Source organism: Andrena cerasifolii, chromosome 15 (assembly GCF_050908995.1).
Source record: "Andrena cerasifolii isolate SP2316 chromosome 15, iyAndCera1_principal, whole genome shotgun sequence".
Taxonomy (NCBI): Eukaryota; Metazoa; Arthropoda; class Insecta; order Hymenoptera; family Andrenidae; genus Andrena; species Andrena cerasifolii.
Window position 1 is genome coordinate 1,972,955 of NC_135132.1, and position 19,928 is coordinate 1,992,882.

Below are 19,928 nucleotides of genomic sequence, written 5' to 3' on the forward strand. Positions count from 1 at the left end.
AAATTTTCGCAGATATATGTGTATACGTATATATACTAGGTTTGGTATCTGATTCCGTCATATTTTTATATTTTACATATATATGTAACAACGAGATAGTATCCTGCATGCAAAATAACCTGACCTCTGGAGGCCAACGACTAACTGGAGTTTATTGTGGCGAAAGTGAAATGAAATCGGTAGTCGACACAAGAGGATGCGAATACCAACGGGCACACGACGCGATGATGAAGAATATCAATCCCTATTTCCCTCACCTGCTTTTACATCAATACTTTACCTTTTCACTTATTTAGTCGTGTTAAAGTTTGGGAATGGAATAATATAATTTGAATTAGGACCGTAAAAATTGTTCTAATTAGAAGAGATGATTGACTGGTTCGGTCTATTAAATAATTAAATAAAAGCTATTTTGCAATTTTGAGAATTTAAAAATTTGATAAAAGCATACGCAGTATTTTTTCCTTTTATCTAACTTTCCTTGAGAATGGCCGTAATTACTGACCGAAGCGTTGGAATTTGATAAAAATTCTCAAAATTGCAAAATAGCTTTTATTTAATTATTTAATAGGCCGAACCAGTGCTTCGAAATCATTTCTTCTAATTAGAACAATTTTTGCGGTCGAAATTCAAATTATATTATTTAAAATGGATGGCGATAATGATCATAATCATTGACCGAAACGTTGGAATTTGGTAAAAATTCTCAAAATTGTAAAACAGCTTTTATTTAATTATTTAATAGACCGAACCAGTCAATCACCTCTTCTAATTAGAACAATTTTTACGGTCGAAATTCAAATTATATTATTTATAAAAGCATACGTAGTATTTTTTCCCTTTTATCTAACTTTCCTTGAGAATGGAAATCACTGACCGAAACGTTGGAATTTGGTAAAAGTTCTCAAAATTGTAAAACAGCCTTTATTTAATTATTTAATACACCGAACCAGTGCGCCGAAATCATCTCTTCTATTTAGGAATGGAAATTATTAATTATATACAATTCAGTCTATGTTTAGATTATCGTAGACTAATAAATAAAATTATGGCTATAGCTCCACATATAAAGACGCACAAAATGCAATGTAGGCAAACAAAATTCGATGAAGCCTTATTCTGAATCTAGAAGATCAATCCCTATTTTTATTCGTTTTTAATTTCTTTTTAAGGGGCCATGCTCAGTCAGGAGGCCGAAAAAGGGTGGTCTTTGGAAATTTTTTACTCAAAAGCTATAACACATTTCTCAAAAAATCTTTTTTCCTTTTAAGGATTGCATCTAGTACCGTGCATCATAATTTTGTATTTAAAAATATTTATCAATAACTAAGTTATTGTCCATCACTCGAAGGTTCTCTAAAACCATCTAAAATAAAAAAATCAAAAGAATTTACTTATTATATTATATTATCTAGTATTTGAACGAAGGATTTTTCGAAATATTGATTTGGGAAAAAATGGCTGATGTTTAAAGTAAAAGTTTCAATTTTTATCATAAACCGTGCCTGATTTTCGTCAATTAAAAGAAAACTAAGCATCGGATAAAAAAATTCTTCGTTCAAACACTAAATAATATAATATAATAAGTAAATTCCTTTGAATTTTTTATTTTAGATGATCGACTTTCGAGCAGGAGTGGTCACCGCAGAAGCCTTTTTTTTAGAGAACCTTCTTGTGATGAACAATAACTTAGTTATTGATAAATATTTTTAAATTAAAAAATTACGATGCACGGTACTAGATGCAATCCTTAAAAGAAAAAAAGATTTTTTGAGAAATGTGTTATAGCTTTTGAGTAAAAAATTTCCAAAGACAACCCTTTTTCCGGCCTCCTGACTGAGCATGACCCCTTAAGTTTTCTAAAATTTCAATCCACTGCGAGCTGTGTTTACGACAAATAAATAATCGAACACGCAAAACTGTTGCAAGAATTTCATAAATAAGTGGCATCGATCACAAAACTTTCTTACTAATCTTGCGAGATTCACTAAATACACAGTGATTATTTCAACGACCAATAATAAACATAATTTAGAACATTCGACATCGAGTTCCTAGCTCACATATAATATAAATGTAAACAAACACTGCAATTCACAAAAATGCCCATTTTGCCTTTCGTTATTCATGCCTGCACTATTCCAACGCGACGGCAGTCGAAACGAAAGGGAAGCGTATTCGCAAAGCCCCGCGCGCACCGTGCTCACAATCACATAAATAGGTGATTCGAAAGCGTTAATCTATATTATAAAATATCAGGGATATAATAGTATCTTAGTTCCTTTTCCGCCGTGTGATTCACATTTTTAATGCGCCCTTGGCCTTACCACGTCGTTGTCCTACAATGCCGAGGAAGGAGGAGGAGTAGGAGGGTCAAGAACGTACATCATGACGGAGGAATAACGTGGACAGCAGTGAAGGGGGCAGGAGGAGAAGCGAAGATGGTGGGGAGCGGGAAGATGCGAGGAGGAAGAGGGGAGGAGGAATTGCGGCGGAGGAGGAGGACAGGGTCAAGCAAGGGACAAATCAAACACTGATCATACACTACCATCGAGATAGCTATGGTATGCCAAGGTTAAGCCGACTTAGCGAACTTTCAGTTTCTCATCGATCGGCTAAATTGGAGCAGATCGATGCAACGATTTCTACTTTCCCCGCAATTTCTTTAAATATCGAAGAATACCAATCTTGGACGCCGCGGCACGGAATGTGTAATGGAAATTGATACTTTTAAGCCTCGATGTAAATACATTTATAGAACTTGAAGTTTTCAATACTGTGACGAGCTTCTCGAAAATATTTTTCTACAGTAGGGTAACGCATTTGGCGCACGAATACGAGATTCATTCACCGGGTAAAGCTAGACAGAAAAAAAGTTAAAATCGAGACGGTTGCAAACTGTACGATTGCTGTTTCCTCGAAACCATTGCGACTGGTTCTTTCTATTTAAGGAGAACTTTTTTCGAAACTTTCGCTTACTACATATTCTCGCAGAAAAATTACAGGCATTGTTTCAAGGCCTCCCGACGGCTCGTGACTTGTTCCAAGAGGGGCGATAAAAAGTAACAGAAAGAATGGAAAAAGTTAATTTAGAAATAATTATACCTCTCTGTTCTTAAACATATAAATACCAGCTTAGATAAAAGTGCGTTGCGCATAGAATAAAGAATTTGATTACCTAAAGTAGTTTTTAAATAAATGTAAAATCTGTGTATTAAAATGTTTTGTGCTGGTCTGCTAGCGATAGTGGTATAAAATTGCAAACACATGTTACAGGTATGTACATATCAAGTTCAGATTAATATAACATACCCGCATGCTAGACTAATAACAATATTAACGGAACATCCGTTTAGCGTCTATGAAAATGATATTCTTGCAAACAGGATAAGATCTTATCAAATAATTCTTCAGCAATTAATTATCGGAGCGAGAGTTTTTCGAGCGGCAAGTGTAGTGGCATTTCGTAATAAAACTTTCAAGAATGCCTTTGCGATGGTAGAGTGGCCAAGTGAAGGTTACTAGTGTGCGTGTTTGTACGCGCGTGTGTGTGCGGCAGGGGAGGGGGACACGGGCCGCCACTGCGTTGCGAGAGCCAAGTTGTATCAAATAGTTTTATTGAGCGAGAAGGACAGAACATCTCGAGACCGAGCGTTCAGAAAGTTTCTAAAAAATAATAATGCTAAAGTACTTAAGTCATTCGTTTTTTATCGCCACATTATGCTTAGTGCTTACTACGTAATGAAATCTATTGCAATGTGCAATATAAATAATAAAAAAAATATCTTCCACTTAAAATTGTATCGCACATGTAATTTTCTTTATTACAGATAAATATTTGTTACTTTCGTTTAATTTCCAATTTCATTCGGATATGTAGCGATATCCACGAAAAGACATCATAAAGTCTTATAATTTTTGGTACGTTTAATGTTCACACGTAACATCGCGATAGATTTCGAACAGAGAATTTTTACATTTTTGGTTCCTGAAAATCCTCTTTAAGATACTATTGAAAACAATTTTGCTTCGTCTAAACGTCGAGAATAACGATACTGGAATGTACCTATACTAACCTTTTTGACGCGGAGATTCAAACCGTCAGCCTGCGCTTGTGTGCGTGGTCATGCGCATTTGAATAGATGGAGATAAGTTCAAATGCCTGCTACAATATTGTTTTGTAGAAAGCTGAGTCAAATATTTTTATGTCGTGAAAGCACCTCTCCCCCTAGTCTGTTATGTTTGCCTGGCCTTATGTTTTTGATTCGCTAGATGATCAAATTTTAGACCTAGCCACTCACTAATAATACACTATGTACTAAATACTGTACTAAACTCATAGTTAGGAATTTATGTTTACGTCAGTTGAAGCATTTCTCAGCCAGAATCAATAATTGAAGTATAGGTCACCGAAGCAGTGGCCAACGGCTGAATGCGCAAGCCCAAACCGAAAAGTGGGGACGCTGCTAGACTCTGACCAGCCGTGCATTCCTCCTTTTTTCACGAACTGCTATCCTCGCTACCCTACGTAATGTAAACAAACGCAGAGTAGAAACACTGCACGTGCAGTGCACATGGGCGAACGATCGATCGCCCAGAGTTTTCGACAATAAAGTTGCTGCAAGCAAATAGCATTGTTGACTGACAGCCAAAGGACACAAGGTCTTATTCCACAAATGGGCCAAGTTATGCAGAAAGCTATCAACCCTCAAAGATCTGAAATTTAGTAAATTAAGTTTGAAAATTTTAATTGTTAAAGAAAAGTAGCTCTATTTCTATTGGGTATATTTTATTTCCTGTTATTCTTTTACAATGTTTTTTAATGGGTTATTTCTTAGTGTATAATTAATATTATTTAAATTTTTTTGTAGTTTTTGTTTTAAAGCCTGAAAAGGAACAATGGCTTGGTAGGTTTAATAATTATATAGTGAAAGAGTTGGTCTATGGGTTGGTAATTTTTTGCAAAATAAAGATCATAAAAGTATGGGATTTCTCTGGTAGCATTTCTGGTTGGCCCACAGTATCCCCAAGTTGGAAATTAGTTGGCCATCAAAATGCCAACAATAAATGTTAGTAGGGTTGTACTGTGTTCGACTAATTTTTGTCATTTTGAGGGTTGGTAGGTTTTTGCATAACTTGTCTCAAATATTTTTCGTTTCTAGCTCCCTTCTCGGATCCTCTTCTAACTGTCACCACTGCCCTAGAGACGATTATCATCCTTATAGGGATACTTACTAGAATTCTTAGTTTGGCTTGCAGAGCTACAATAACTAATCTGAGACTTATTCAAGTGTACAAAGCGATATTCTTGAAGATACAACTCACCAAAGTTCTGCTTACTCCAGCGAGTAGCATTCCTGTATACTATACATTCATACCAAGAAGTTCCCTAGGATTTACTGTGGGTCTGTTTTAAAACTTGGAGATTTCAGTAATGGGGCGGTTGATTTTAAGAAATCGCCAAAAGGCGAAGTAAAGTCAAATTTTCGACCTCGTTAAAAATCAATGACTTCACTCACAAGGAGAGGAATTTTGGATATGTTTTAGAGGACCGAAAAAATAAGATATACATGTTTTTTTATAGCGGCCCGTTTTCATATTTAGGGGGTGAAACCAACCCCCAAAGTTATACAATTTTCAGGTTTTCGTCTCCGATTGGTTTGGTTTTTGGATATGTTTTAGAGGACCGAAAAATACGATACACGTGTTTTTTATAGCAGCCCGTTTTCATATTTTGGGGGTTGAAACCAACCCCCAAAGTTATAAGATTTTCAGGTTTTCATCTCCGATTGGTTTGGTTTTTGGATATGTTTTAGAGGACCGAAAAATAAGATATACGTGTTTTTTATAGCATCCCGTTTTCATATTTTGGGGGTGAAACCAACCCCCAAAGTTATAAGATTTTCAGGTTTTCATCTTTGATTGTTTTGTTTTTTGGATATGTTTTAGAGGACTGAAAAATAAGAAACACGTGTCTTTTTATTTTGGCCTGCTTGAATGTTTAGGGGGTGAAACTACCCTCCAAAGTTCATAAGAATAGTTGGTGCCCGCCTCCGATTGCTTTGAATTTTGGATATGTTTTAGAGGACCGAAAAATAAGAAATACGTGTTCCGATGATCCAGTTGTCCGAAATTTCAACCGCCAGCAATTCTGAAAACGCCAACTTCACTGCGAAATTTTTAAGTAAACGAGTAAAATAAACAAAGATTCTTTTTTGTATTTCAAGAATGGTACAATATACCCCCGAAATTCGAAAACGTTAAGTGTGTATTTCATTATAAAAACCATCACCAAAAAGTGGCGGATTTTTCGACCGAGAGAGTAAAATGTCCCCTTAAGCAAATAAATGCCCTTTATAAATCAGAAAGAAATTACTTTGCTAGAACAACGTGGGTGCTCGTGTTCGTTCTATGGATTCATTTAAATTATGTCCTATACATTTTATTGTACATATCTTCGAATCCAAAAAAGGTATTAGGGGGGTATTCTGGTCTAACGGGCAAAAAAAAATCGATTTTTTTTTGCATTTTCTACCGGTACATTACATGGGTAATTCGTGTGCAAAAGGATTTTTTTCCAATTCATATTATTTGCAGGGTTACAGGGTACAAAATAGGTAGGTATATGGCGCGCTCAGTGAGCAGGACGGGCGACGCATAACAGTTTTGTTCCTGCAACTGTATTTCGGCAAAGTTTCGACGAACTGTTTTTTACTGGGGGTGGGGGGTGGGGTGGGGGGTGAATTTCTGTGTTTTTTAAAACACAAAAATCGAGTATTTGGTTACAAAGAGACCGTTACTCTCCTAGGTCACCTTTCTGTCTAAATTGTACGCAAAACTTTAAACGCGTTTTTCTCGAAACCATGTTTTTCGAACCGGGGACCATGATATTTCAAGATCGGCTGGACCAACTCAGTCCAAGTTTTGCATATATTATCAGCACACATGTGGCTATCGTCCCTACCAGAATTATGATAAAATATTTTGTTTTTACACTTTCACAGACCTTTAAAGTTGAAAAATTGTGCGAAAATCGAAACTTAATTTTCAAACCGCCGCCATTTGCTTAATTTTCAATATTTTTTTATCATTCTAGTAGGGACGATAGCCACAGGCATACGGATAAAGAATCTCTTTTCATTTTTTGTTGTAGATCATTAGAACTTTGATTAGATTTTTTTCACCATTACTTTAAGGTGCCTTTCCACTGTGACGCCCTCATAAAGTACCGCTGCTTGGAACTTTTTTTGCCTCAAAAAGAATATGTTTACTAGATTGACGATTTTCCAATTTATTAATACGTGCTTTGAGAATACAAAATTATTTTCTTCATATATTTTGAATGCTTGATTGCGCCAAAATAAGGGGGTGTAATATGCGCTGTAAAATAAAAGACGCCTCGACTGCGTGATCGATTTCAGAGAAACCGTGAGTCTGAAAGAAAAAAAACAAATAGATTTCTAATCCGTATGACTGTCGCTATGGCAGGGACTAAAATTAATTAGATTGATGAAAAATTAACAAAATGGCGGACGTTCAAAGTTGAACTATCGAAATTAGCTAAATTCTTTAATCATTCTGCGACGTAAAAGATGAGAAAAAAAACAACGAAAATGTGTGATTCTAGTTCGGACCATGGCGACAGTCATGCTGACTATAAATCTCCCTGATACCACCGCCCCAGGTACATGGTTCCTTTAAAATCGAGCACGCAGTCAAAGCGTCTTTTTTTCACAGTGCATTTTTCACCCCCTTATTTTGGGGCATGCAAGCATTAAAAAAATAGGAAAAAAAATTGTTGTATTCCCAAAACACATATTAATAAATAGAAGAAACTTCAATTTAGTAAACGCATTCATTTTGTGAAAAAAAAATTCTAAACAGTGGTACTTTATCAGTTCGTCACAGTGGAAAGACACCTTAAAGCAGTCAATTGCGTTTGATTTTAATTTTTGTCTATTGACAAAATTTGTAAAGATAGTTCAAACATCAATAAACATGTAGCAATAAACTAAATAATAATAAAATTAATGGGTTCTTTGTAAAAAAATCCGAAATAACGCGACGAAAACCCCCTTAAGGTAGTTTCTTGTAATTCATCCTATATATTGTGCGATAGTTCTGAACAATATTAAATAATGATAAACGTCCAAAAGATTGTGCAGTATTTGATACGTAACTTATTGCGTAGGTACATATGTACACTCATTAATTATCAGCGTGCTCTGTTTCATTGTTCGCTGGTGACTAATTTGTGCGGCGGTGTATGAGTAGCAGATGTCACTCGAATGTATTTCCAACTATTACTAATATGTTTATCAGGGTGTGTCAATTTTTTCAATGTTCTAATTTTAAAAACCACTAGTGGAAAAACGCTACAATTTCAGGTTTAAAATTAACCACTACCTTTAAATTTTGTGTAACACATTATTTAGCTAATTGGATTTTTTTTTGAAATTATAAAAAATACGAAAATTAGTGAAATTATTTAAAAAAAATTTTAATAATTGAGCTTATGAACGGCAACAGAAGCAAACAAGATATCGCTTCTTTGGTGTACTTTGTTAAATAGGATTAAATTTACTACATAGATGACATATGGCTAGATTTGTTGCTAAAGTTACATATATTTCATTTTGTAATAAATACACATTTCCATACATTTTCATGCGAATGTAACAAATACTAATACCCACATAATTTTATTTTCATTTTCATGTTTTTATGTAAGCAGGACTCACTTTAAGCAATATATGAATATGTAATTTGTAGTTAAATCTTACTTAATTTTCACTTTTTTTCAACTGTGATTAGCTAAACCTCACTCAAATCAATTTCTGAGGATAGTTTCAGATTCAGAATTAAAAACAGCATTACTTTGTCACTAGTCATTTCCAAATTTTCAAAAATTTTATATTTACCCACAAAATCGACACACCCTAATGTTTATACTTCACTTTTACCATTTTATTCGTACCAATTATTATCAATCGGTTTCCCCGTGACGTTATTCCACAAGTTCAATTTTCTCTAATTTTCTACTAGTCGTCATGACGTACAAAATAAAAGATCTGTGTCGATGCGCGCAGCCTTGCTTCGCTAATGAAAATTAATTCTCTGCCAAAGGGAAAAGGTAGGGGAGACCGGGGCAAGTTGATACAGACGAATTATCTCGACACCGTATATGTGTAGCTCCATTTGAGCAAGATATGTGAAGATTGTTGTTCAATTATTTCCTACGATCCAGCGTACGTGTGTATGCATTGACTTTAACAATCGTTTTTTAACTGTTTTCGTTTATATACAGAAAAAGTAAATAGTTTTGATACATCCAAATTGATCGTCCAAATAACATTTTTTCATTCATTTTGTATGTATTTTCTCAAGTTTTCGTTTACTACATATTAAAGAGGCAGGACCAAAGTATATTTTGACATATTTGTTATTAAGGAATTAATTCAAACAAAAAATGGAAAAAATTGAAAACAGAATAACTGTGGGGTAAATTGATACATTTTACCTTCGTCCAAGTAACATTTTTTCATTCATTTTGTATGTATTTTCTCAACTTTTCATTTACAACATATTAAAGAGGAAGGACCAAAGTATATTTTAGCATATTTGTTATCAAGTAATTAATTCAAATAAAAAATGAAAAAAATTGAAAACAGAATAACCGTGGGGTAAATTGATACATTTTACCTTCGCCCAAGTAACATTTTTTCATTCATTTTGTATGCATTTTCTCAAGTTTTCATTTACAACATATTAAAGAGGAAGGACCAAAGTATATTTTGGCATATTTGTTATCAAGTAATTAATTCAAATAAAAAATGAAAAAAATTGAAAATAGAATAACCGTGGGGTAAATTGATACATTATACCTTCGTTCAAATAACATTTTTTCATTCATTTTGTGTGTATTTTCTCAACTTTTCATTTACAACATATTAAAGAGGAAGGACCAAAGTATATTTTAGCATATTTGTTATCAAGTAATTAATTCAAATAAAAAATGAAAAAAATTGAAAACAGAATAACCGTGGGGTAAATTGATACATTTTACCTTCGCCCAAGTAACATTTTTTCATTCATTTTGTATGCATTTTCTCAAGTTTTCATTTACAACATATTAAAGAGGAAGGACCAAAGTATATTTTGGCATATTTGTTATCAAGTAATTAATTCAAATAAAAAATGAAAAAAATTGAAAATAGAATAACCGTGGGGTAAATTGATACATTATACCTTCGTTCAAATAACATTTTTTCATTCATTTTGTGTGTATTTTCTCAACTTTTCATTTACAACATATTAAAGAGGAAGGACCAAAGTATATTTTAGCATATTTGTTATCAAGTAATTAATTCAAATAAAAAATGAAAAAAATTGAAAATAGAATAACCGTGGGGTAAATTGATACATTATACCTTCGTTCAAATAACATTTTTTCATTCATTTTGTGTGTATTTTCTCAACTTTTCATTTACAACATATTAAAGAGGAAGGACCAAAGTATATTTTAGCATATTTGTTATTAAGTAATTATTTCAAATAAAAAATGAAAAAAATTGAAAACAGAATAACTGTGGGGTAAATTGATACATTTTACCTTCGTCCAAGTAACATTTTTTCATTCATTTTGTATGTATTTTCTCAACTTTTCATTTACAACATATTAAAGAGGAAGGACCAAAGTATATTTTGACATATTTGTTATTAAGGAATTAATTCAAATAAAAAATGGAAAAAATTGAAAACAGAATAACTGTGGGGTAAAATGATACATTTTACCTTCGTCCAAATAACATTTTTTCATTCATTTTGTATGTATTTTCTCAACTTTTTATATACAACATATTAAAGAGGAATTACCAACGTATATTTTGGCATATTTGTTATCAAGTAATTAATTCAAACAAAGATGAAAAAAATTGAAAACTGAAAAACGTATCGACTAGCCCCGGTCTCCCCTATTGACAATGTCAGAGGGGAAAAGGTATCATCCATCGGTAGTTGAGCATGTTCGTCCGTGAAGGGTGATTACTCGAAAACAGGTGTGACTGTTTCACGTCCAGATGATACAAACGGCCCTGAATGTAACGCCAATTGCGAGCAAACAAACACCTATGCGTGGGCATACAAATCGCGTAGGTGTCCCTCCGCGACTACCTGGCTTTGGCCCAAGGGCATTTTACTTGTGCATTACGGAACGCGTGCACGTCGTCGATATCGCTCACGTTTTCGTACTTTTACCTGTACGAGGAGTGAGGGCACTTCGGAACTGTTGCAGGTCGAAACAAGGAAAAATCCATGTGCATTGTTACTTGTTACGTGAACCGTTGTCATTCGTAAGTAGAACGTACCAAGTTTTTATTATACGTCGCGTTTCGAATGGACATTAACTTCAAGATTTCACTTTGGGGAGGGGTATTCCTATGTTTCGCATCGTTTTTTTTTTGGCGGTGAATATCATGTAAAAAACACTATACGGTCAATGATTTTGAAATTTCTCTCACATGCACTTATGTTTGAAAAAACTGTACAAAACTTTTCACGCAATTACCTCTGTACTTGTAACGTTGATAGCTGTTGATAAAATCTCAGAGAAACATCCACCTCTACCTGAATAAAATATGCATACAAACTGGTCACATTCTAAGGGATTTTTTGTGTCTTTTAAAGTTTGTGAAAAATAAGCTGTTGTGTACTTTATCTGCGTGTAAAGTAGTTACTCGGTTAAATCATTACTTACGATTAGATGTCATGGAAGCTAGTTTAAAGAACATGGTTTTGAGTTTTAATGTAGGGGTAAGTGGGGCAAAACCGGGTGCGCGGGTCAGACTGGGTATCATTGTTTTTCTAAGGGCACGTTTATGTTGGAGATGCGATAATAGCGAAGGAAAATAAATATTTCTTTCTCGACGCTTTTATCGTTGGTCATCTATGTGGTAGGGGAGACCGGGGCTAGATCCTATACAGCACACTTCGTTGCAGCAGTATTGCAGGAACGTTGCTGCAATATTGTGTTGTTGCAGGTTGCATTGGAATATTGCAGGAACGATGCTGCAATATTGTTGTGCATTATTGGAGTGGCAACGATCCTGCAATATTGCAGCAATATTGGAAGTTCGTTGCCGTGCAATGTTCCATTGGCAACGATCCTACAATATTCCTGCAATATTGCGCGCACATCGACGTGCAATGTTCCATTGGCAACGATCCTACAATATTCCTGCAATATTGGGCACACATCGTTGTGCAATGTTCCAGTGGCAACGCCCCAGCAAAATTGCACCCACATTACCGTACGATATTGCAGAAATATTGGGGTGGCAACGCTCCTGCAATGTATCGCGCCCGTATCGCCGTGCAATGTTCCAGTGGCAACGATTCTACAATATTTATGCAATATTGCGCGCACATCGACGTGCAATGTTCCATTAGCAACGATCCTACAATATTCCTGCAATATTGGGCGCACATCGTCGTGCAATGTTCCAGTGGCAACGATTCTACAATATTCCTGCAATATTGCGCGCACATCGACGTGCAATGTTCCATTAGCAACGATCCTACAATATTCCTGCAATATTGCGCGCACATCGACGTGCAATGTTCCATTGGCAACGATCCTACAATATTCCTGCAATATTGGGCACACATCGTTGTGCAATGTTCCAGTGGCAACGCCCCAGCAAAATTGCACCCACATTACCGTACGATATTGCAGAAATATTGGGGTGGCAACGCTCCTGCAATGTATCGCGCCCGTATCGCCGTGCAATGTTCCAGTGGCAACGATTCTACAATATTTATGCAATATTGCGCGCCCGTATCGCCGTGCAATGTTCCATTAGCAACGATCCTACAATATTCCTGCAATATTGGGCGCACATCGTCGTGCAATGTTCCAGTGGCAACGATTCTACAATATTCCTGCAATATTGCGCGCACATCGACGTGCAATGTTCCATTAGCAACGATCCTACAATATTCCTGCAATATTGCGCGCACATCGACGTGCAATGTTCCATTGGCAACGATCCTACAATATTCCTGCAATATTGCGCGCACATCGTCGTGCAATGTTCCAGTGGCAACGATTCTACAATATTTATGCAATATTGCGCGCACATCGACGTGCAATGTTCCATTGGCAACGATCCTACAATATTCCTGCAATATTGGGCGCACATCGTCGTGCAATGTTCCAGTGGCAAGGCCCCAGCAAAATTGCACCCACATTACCGTACGATATTGCAGAAATATTGGAGTGGCAACGCTCCTGCAATGTATCGCCCGCATCGCCGTGCAATGTTCCAGTGGCAACGATCCTACAATATTTATGCAATGTTGCGCGCACATCGACGTGCAGGGTTCCAGTGGCAAAGCCCAAAGAAATGTACGCACATATTGCCGCGCAATACTGTAGTGAAAAATACTGTAGAAACATTACAGCAATATTCTGAAGCAACTATGACTTTGCAAAATTTGTCGAAATATGTACATGACGTCGAGTAGATTCTGCAGCATGTTTCATTTATATACATACAGTAAAGAAAAGGCAGATGAGAAATAAAACCACCACAAATAATAGACACGAGTCCCCGTATGAAACGGACGACGATAATTACTGCAACTGATTTCAGTTGTTTTTTATTATTTTGAAAATAGATTTTTTTGTATATTTATTGTAATAGATTCTTACCATTAATAAATTTACTTTTGTCCAAAAAAATATAATTATATTACTCATAATAAGCCTCGTTTCGTAAAATTTAATCCTGTAACAACTTGCCCCGTATTGTGTAACAACTACCCCCTACTCGGGGCACGTTGGTACAACATGTCTCGACCTTCAAAATGGCTTGTTTCAAAGTCATGGTTTTCGTTTAATTACATGCGATAGCGGTCATCGGTAGAGGAAAGAACGTACTTTAAGTGAGAGTCATTGATAGTATTGAATATGGAATGCAAAAAAAATAAAAAATAAAAAACTGAAAAATGTAACAAGTAGCCCCGGTCTCCCCTAAGCGTTGCACTAATCGCAGCTCCAACATAAACGTACCCTAAGACAAGAGCTGCGATACGCACCCAACGTATGGTGTTTAGTAGGGTGTGTCGATTTTGTGGGTAAATATAAAATTTTTGAAAATTTGGAAATGACTAGTGACAAAGTAATGCTGTTTTTAATTCTGAATCTGAAACTATCTTCAGAAATTGATTTGAGTGAAGTTTAGCTAATCACAGTTGAAAAAAAGTGAAAATTAAGTAAGATTTAACTACAAATTACATATTCATATATTGCTTAAAGTGAGTCTTGCTTACATAAAAACATGGAAATGAAAATAAAATTATGTGGATATTAGTATTTGTTACATTCGCATGAAAATGTATGGAAATGTGTATTTATTACAAAATGAAAATATATGTAAGTTTAGCAACAGATCTAGCCATATGTCATCTATGTAGTAAATTGAATCCTATTTAACAAAGTACACCAAAGAAGCGATATCTTGTTTGCTTTTGTTGCGATTTATAAGCTCAATTATTAAATTTTTGTTTAATAATTTTACTAATTTTCGTATTTTTCTATAATTTCAAAAGAAATTCCAATTAGCTAAATAATGTGTTACACAAATTTTAAAGGTAGTGGTTAATTTTAAACCTGAAATTGTAGCGTTTTTCCACTAGTGGTTTTTAAAATTAAAACATTGACAAAATTGATACACCATAGTGTTTAGTGTTCCTTCTCGAGAATGCTTTCTCGAGAATTTTATAATTGCTTAATTCTTATTTCTCGAGAAATTTTATAATTGCTTATTTCTTATTTCTCGAGAGATACTACAATTTCTCGAGAAACTTAAATCTAGGAAAAGTATTATAAATCTCTTTTATTTTCGTAAATGAATGTATTACTAGTTAATCGTGAACGCATAAACACATCTGCAATTTATAATACATGTTATTAATAACATTAGAACCTATATGAATTCCAATAGAAATCACAGTACAGAAGATTCGATATTATTAACTGCTGAAGGAGCTCTTAAATCCTTATTTAAAAATTTAGAAAAATTGTATACTGAATTAAGTATCTAATGAATTTCTTGTGGCTATTGAAGAAGAAATATAGAAAAGAGGAGGTAAGACTATTGTACCCCATACAAAATTTTTGCATGATCCAGAATTTCTTCCAAAAGGGTCAAAAGACCCAATTTCTCATTTAATATATATATATATATATATATATTTATGAAAATATAACAGTAACAGATTTTGGCACAAAAAAGAAATAGATTCGCTAACGCTACATTAGACGCATTGTGTTATTTAAAAATAAATTTTAAGACCAAAAAGTAATATTTCGCTTTGTACAAATTTTGTATTAAATAAATAAATATCTATTTTTTCATTTACACAAGTTTTGTATAAATTAGACAGGAATAATCATTTAGTTAAAGTTTTCTTGTGTTTTTGATAAATATTATCAACATTATTCCAAAAATATAATTTTTCCAATATTTTTTCTATTTCTCGAGAATTCTCAAGAAATATGATCTCATTTCTGATTTCTCGTGAAACAAAAAATATGGAGAAATCAGGAACACTAATGGTGTTACATTCGGGTGGACCTCACGACGGTATGAGATCAATGGCAGCGCAAGGGACCGTCGTATTTTTTCATCCAGAGAAGTTTAAAAATTTCGAGCTGAAAAGTTCCAGTGTTGCGTTGGTGAATTGCCTTTTTTATACCACTTGGATTTAAAGAATCTATCACGGTAAGTATTTTTACGTTTTACCCGGCTCTTTATCGCATGTTGAAGTGTAAATATTTAATGTTTAGTAAATCACCTGATTTGGGGCAAAACCGGGTGTTCGAGTATGGGGCAAAATCGGGTACCCATACTTTCTATGTATGGCGTAAATGTCTTATAGAAGCTGATTTCTAATCTTTAAAAAATCCAACAATAATCTTGATTATATGTATAGATCACGGATGGGCTCGTGAGATTTGCACAAATATTGAGGAGGGCGACGAGACCTTTATTTGTGATTTTTGTGCACTAGATAAATTAAAATAAATTTATGTACAAATTAATATTTCTTAAAATATCTTTCTTTATGGTTTATAAAATGATAGTAATAATGGTTTTATAATTATATCATATTTTATGGGTTTTTTAATAGGTACCCGATATTACCCACATTTAAATGGTAAAACCGGGTACTTGCATACTTCCGAGAAAACTTGTTTTCCTGTGCGCCAAATAGTTTTTTTTTTTAAAATAAGAACTCTCATTTTCTAATTCTGTAAGGTCCAATTAAGATTTCTAGCGGTGTCCAAAGTTTATTTTACCGTCTGACTTTATGCTAGGAGGAGAAATACATTAGGCACCCCTTTATGCCCCACTTTCCCCTACATTATATGGTTGGTCGATTTTAAAAAACCGGGTTTAAAAACCGGGTTTTATTTATGAATTTGTAAAATTCGGAAACCGGGTTTTAAATTTAACAAACCGGTTTTATATATTAGAATTAATATGCAGAAATGAATTAGTTATTTAATTAGAAACGTTAACATTTTGACTTGAAACTCGCCTCGAACACAAGCCTACTGTAATTTGTAACAGTTTACTCATTACTGTAAAACTGTATTCATAAGTTCATATTTTCTGAAGAAAAACACTAAATGGAATAAAGATTTATAATTTGGTATCACTGTAAAAAAATTATATTTTGTGCGGATTTTAGTTTTTTTTCATTTGGTTTTGTATGCAGTCTATTTTATTGTGTTACATTTTTGTAGATCCATAAATATTAATTGAACTCAAAAATTGTACGGACTTTAATTAATTTAAATTTTATTTATTTATTTGGTTTTATGTAGATACAGTATAATTTATTTTGTTATATTTCTTACCATAAGGGGTCGCTTTTGACCCTTCATGAAATAAACGTCGATTTTTAGAAAGAAATTCTTAATTTATCAAAGGAAATAATTCGCAACATAACTTCTGATTTCTATTAAAATAACCAAACATATAATTTTATTTTTATAAATAAAATAATCAATTAATCACACTTTTTACATACGACTGGTTTCTCAAATACTTTCTTTAAAAAAAAATCCCTAAAAATGCCTCGATTTTCAGCTAGATCTACCTAGCACGGTCAAAACAACATGTTTCTTTGGGAATTTTTTCTAGAAAAACCGATAAACTTGTATTATTAAACATTAGCCTATTGCAAAGAGTACATCTTACGGATATTTCAGTATTTTTCGTGGTGAAAAGTATTGAAAGGTTTGTGAGTTATAGGCGATGCCCGAGACGTCTCTTTTTTTTAGGCACTTTGCGATGACAACCGTAGCTCGGTGCAGGATCATCCAAAATTGAAAATTCGATTTTTTTTAGGTAGTATATGAAATTATCTAGACGCTATCGGGCCCGATTTAGGAAAAATTATTTTGAGACAAAATGGCGACTGTGCAAAATTGGGGCATCGATATTTGGCAAAAAATCGCTCGTTTTTCGAGTGTAAAAAAATTCTAGGCAAAAAAAAGGAAAAGCTCCCGATAGCGCTTAGATATTTAACCCTAAAATAAGCCTGCAAAGCCTCGAGTAAATCGGTTCATTAATTTTTTTGTTACGTGTGTCACCGACTTTGAAAACATGAATTTGAGGAAAACGCGTTTAAGGGAACCTTCCGGTCTAAAAGTCGATTTTTTTTATTTCATTTTGCGAATGTTCAATCTTTTAGGAATACGTGTTTAAAAGGATTTGTTGAAATTGTAAAAGTTTAAACGCGTTTTTCTCGAAACAGTGTTCTCAAAACGGTGGGACCTGTATCTCCAAAAGTTATTATCCGATTCGACTGAAACTTTTTTTATTTTGAAGAATATACTTCTGGCTAGAGATGATACCAGAAAAAAATACAAAAATTGAAAATTTATAATTTTCAAAGGCGTTGAAAGGGTGAAAAATATAGGGAAAAAGTGATTTCAAACTTCAAGTGTCGTTATTCTCTAAAAAAATGTTATTTGTGTAATTTGTTCTGGTTTCCCCTTGCCAGAAGTATATTCTTCAAAATAAAAAAAGTTTCAGTCGAATCGGATAATAACTTTTGGAGATACAGGTTTCACCGATTGGGATCAATTTTTTTACGCCTTGACTTTAACGAGTCCCAGTGCCGTCTGCAATGATTAATTATTATAAAACAAAAAATATATTTCTATAACTTAAGACATCCTTAATACAACGCAAAAAGTCCCATTAAATTATATACAGTAGTTTTCCGTTAATTAATTCCTAAAGATCACCTATTTTTTGGGTCTCTAGACCGGAGGGTCCCTTAAAGTTTTGGGCCTGAGCGCTACACCGAGGAACCCTACCTGCTTCCACGCGTATAACTTCGTCAATTTTGGTCGGATTAACTTGACACTTTCAGGGAACATTTTCAAGATGTTGTACTACTCCAAGAAAATATAAAAATCGATTTTTCGAAAATTTCTAGGTAGGCCTCCCCCTTAAGAAATTGCAATAAAAAATGTCGATTCTTTCCCCGTTGAAGTAGAAATACCCGCTGCACTTGAAACACTTAATTTATTTTTGTACATGTGCAAGTAATATACGTAAAGCTTACTATAAATATTAACAATAGTGCTACATCATGCGACAGGGTTAAACTGGCTCTAAAGCTACAATTGATCTTCTCTAAATAATGATTTATCTACTATATTTAATACGTCTATCAAATATACTGAAACCAATTTTGACTATCGCTCATGTCGACAAAGATGTTCAGCTTACAAAACGTTCAACGTCTAGTCATAAAAAAAATTCTAAGAAAAGAATCTCTTTTGGTCAGTTGACTCTGTACTCAGCTTACAGGAATTTCATCTTGGTTTGCCTTCGTTCCCTGTATGCGGCCTGTGTCACGGCCTAGGAATGTATCGAATTTCCAAGTTTGGAAACACTCCTGCCTCATAATTCCTGCTGCGGCTTGGTCGCGTACGTATACACGTACATATGTATGCGTCTACGCAATATCACGGTGCTCTGGCTCTCACTGACATTATCCGTTCGTATAAGAAGCGGCGTGCGAATAAATTTCTTACAGAGAAAAATACAGGCCAACTTGCGGACGAGTGCTAGCGAATGCTGGATGTAAACACCGTGAAATTTGTTCAAATAAAATAACCACCAAGTCAATCACAACAGTCGTAACTCTTTCTCCTTGCATTAATTGTGAAACATCGAATCTAGTTTCGCGGGTATTGGTTATTTTGCTTATGCAATGTAATTTAAATGTCACGAGTTGTGTTTGTTTGCTGAGGTCGAGTTTAATGATATTTCGCAGCAAATTATTTATTTTAAATTAATTCCATTTTATTTCGCAGGGCATTTAAAAGTATGTACGCGAATGACTCTGTTGTGGCTGAATTGATGAAAAAGTAATAAAAGCGGAAGTCGCCGACTGACGTTGGGTTGCGTTCATCATAATTGTATCCTATGTCGTTGAACTCGTCTGAACAGCTGCTTCCATATGGGTAAAAAAAGCTGCCTGTTCGCACTTGAACAAATTGTTTAAGCCACCATGGAGCTTATTAAAATTAAAGCTTTTTCATTTTTTCAACTTTTTGGAACAAAGGATTCAGAAAAATATTTTTTCTAAATTCTGTTTTCTACGTATAAATTAGAAATTCTTTCATTTCTGAATCTTAAATCTAACCCTTAATTCCCTTAAGGGAGTTTTTTGCTACTTTGGGAGCGTATATTTTAGGGTTTTTTAATAATTTTTTTCTAGCAGAGATATCACGTTTGCCATTCAAACGTATATATGTTATTGAAGTAGATTTATTGAACTTTCGAAAAACATTTTTTGTTTGTACGTATTCGTGCCAGGAGTCGTTCAGTGTTGCG

At 34.3% G+C, this 19,928-nt stretch overlaps 1 protein-coding gene and 1 long non-coding RNA gene across 3 annotated transcripts in view; one reads left to right on the top strand and one right to left on the bottom strand.

Annotated features, from left to right (window-relative positions):
* Nucleotides 1-19,928, bottom strand: part of Kibra (WW and C2 domain containing protein kibra) — a 125,119-nt gene that overhangs the window by 94,067 nt on the left and 11,124 nt on the right. The gene's annotated exons all lie outside the window — the stretch shown is intronic.
* Nucleotides 11,077-19,627, top strand: LOC143376990 (uncharacterized). The gene is made up of 3 exons (XR_013087216.1): nucleotides 11,077-11,351; nucleotides 18,890-19,016; nucleotides 19,406-19,627. It is a non-coding gene; the product is annotated as an uncharacterized LOC143376990 (long non-coding RNA).